At 27.8% G+C, this 2,566-nt stretch overlaps 2 pseudogenes; both read right to left on the minus strand.

Moving 5' to 3' along the window:
* Positions 1–37: 37 nt before the first annotated feature.
* On the minus strand, positions 38–1,205 carry LOC108746339 (annotated as a pseudogene).
* A 1-nt stretch (position 1,206) lies between these two features.
* LOC108746340 lies at positions 1,207–2,181 on the minus strand (annotated as a pseudogene).
* Positions 2,182–2,566: the final 385 nt, after the last annotated feature.

The following is a 2,566-nucleotide window of genomic DNA, read 5'->3' on the forward strand; positions in this document are numbered from 1 at the left end:
GTCCAAAGAAAATTCCAGGTCGATTGATAAAAAGTAAAGTTTGATTTAATCGACCTGGGATTGAATCTATTTTGATTCCTAGAGAAGGAACAGTTCAAGCATGAATTACATCTATAGATGTGGTTAAAATTCGAATTGAGTAATTAAATGGAAGGACACATTGATTATCAACATCAAGGAGTCGAAATTTATTTGTAAGTAATTGATCGGATGGGATTATAAATGAGTCAAAATTTAAATTTTTGAAGAATATTCATATTTTCAATATCATTGGTGAGCGATAGCTTTGATAGATAGATTATTATCAAAAATTTCATCTGTAAGATATAGGATTTTGATAGATGGAATAGTAATAAAAATAAGAATAAACATAGGTGAGATTGTTCAGATAATTTCAATTATTTGATGTTCCAGAAGAAATCGGTTGATTAATTTATTGCGAATTATTATAATTATAATAAATAAAATTAGAGTTGTAATAAATACTAGGATTATTATTGTTGAGTCATGAAAGAAGATTATTATATCATATGTTGGGGAATTTGAGTTTTGAAGAGATATAGATCATGTATTAATTTTTAATAAAAGATAAATTCTTTATAATTGGGGTTTAAATCCAATGCACTAATCTGCCATATTAAATATTAAAAATTTAGGTTAAGTAAATTTTTACTTTAATTTATTTAGAAACAGAGGGAATTTCGGTGAATCTATGGTTAAGAGGAGGGAAATAATTTAATCATTCTATTGAGGAGTTAAGAAAAAATATATTAATAATAAGTCGTTTTTTTGCTAAAGCTTCTCAGATGATAAATAGTAAGATTGATAATCTTAGGATAGAGATAAGGGATCCAATTGAAGAAATAATGTTTCAAGATAAGTAGGAATCGGGGTAGTCAGTGTATCGACGAGGTATTCCATTTAGTCCTAAGAAATGTTGGGGGAAAAATGTAAGATTAACTCCAATAAATATTGATAAAAATTGAATGTTTAAATAAAATTTATTTATTCTAAATCCAGAGAATAGGGGGAATCAATGGATAAATCCTGCAATAATTGAAAATACTGCTCCTATTGGTAGTACATAGTGAAAATGGGCTACTACATAGTAGATATCATGTAGAATGATGTCAATGGAGGAGTTAGATAGTATAATACCTGTAAAACCTCCTATAAAGAATAAAAAAATAAATCCTGTAGATCATCATAGAGTTGGTAATTAATTTTTATACCATGAAGTGTTGAGATTCAACTAAAAATTTTAATTCCTGTTGGGATGGCAATAATTATGGTTGCTGAGGTAAAATAGGCACGGGTATCTACATCTAGGCCAATGGTGAATATATGATGAGCTCAAACAATGAAGCCTAGAAATCCAATAGTGATTATTGCATAGATTATTCCTAGGGATCCAAAGGTTTCTTTTTTACCTCTTTCATTTATAATAATATGTGAAATGTGTCCGAATCCGGGAAGAATTAGGATATATACTTCAGGGTGGCCGAAAAATCAAAATAAATGTTGGTAAAGAATAGGGTCTCCTCCTCTTCTGGGGTCAAAGAAGGAGGAATTTAGGTTACGATCTGAGAGTAATATAGTGATTGCTCCGGCAAGAACTGGTAGAGAAAGTAGAAGAAGAATTGCTGTGATTAAGATTGATCACACTAAAAGAGGAATTTTATCTAGAGATAATATTTTTTGGTGTATATTTATAATTGTAGAGATAAAGTTAATAGCACCAAGAATAGAAGATATTCCTGCAATGTGTAGGGAGAAAATAACTAAATCTACTGAGGGTCCAGTGTGAAATATACATATTAGATGTAAGAGGGGGGTATAAGGTTCATCCAGCTCCAGTTCCTATGTATATAAAATTTCTTAGGATAAGGAGGGTTAGAGAAGGTGGGAGAAGCCAAAATCTTATATTATTTAGTCGAGAGAAGGCTATGTCTGGAGAGCCTAGTATTAAAGGAATTAAAAAATTTCCAAATCCTCCAATAATGAAGGGTATAACTATAAAAAAAATTATAATAAATGCATGATTTGTAATTAGAGAATTATAAATTTGGTTATTGTTAATAAGATTGCCACAGGAACCTAGTTCTAGTCGAATAATTATTCTTATAGATGATCCAATTATTCCTGATCAAATTGCTAGAAGAAAGTAAAGAATTCTAATATCTTTGTGATTTGTAGAAAATAATCATTTATTCATAAAATAAATTATTTTATAAAATTAGGGAATAGATAATAAAAATTTAAATTTTATTATAAAAAGTTAAAATAGGTAAGATGAAAGGAGGAGGGAGAATTTTTAATTTTATAAGTAATAACAAAATTAAATAATTTAATTAGGATAGGATAAATTAATAATTTATAATAATTATATTGTAGTTAATTTATATAATTAATAAGTAATGTTATGTCTGATTAAAGTAATAAATTGTAAATTTATTTAAGAAATTAGTAAATATTTCTAACATTATTATGGTTGGGTGGATTAGTTTATAAAATAGATGATTGTTTAGACAAAGTACAAATTGCGTACAAACTGACGTCTTTACCA

This window comes from Trachymyrmex septentrionalis, unplaced genomic scaffold (assembly GCF_001594115.1).
Source record: "Trachymyrmex septentrionalis isolate Tsep2-gDNA-1 unplaced genomic scaffold, Tsep1.0 scaffold1671, whole genome shotgun sequence".
In the NCBI taxonomy this organism is placed as follows: Eukaryota; Metazoa; Arthropoda; class Insecta; order Hymenoptera; family Formicidae; genus Trachymyrmex; species Trachymyrmex septentrionalis.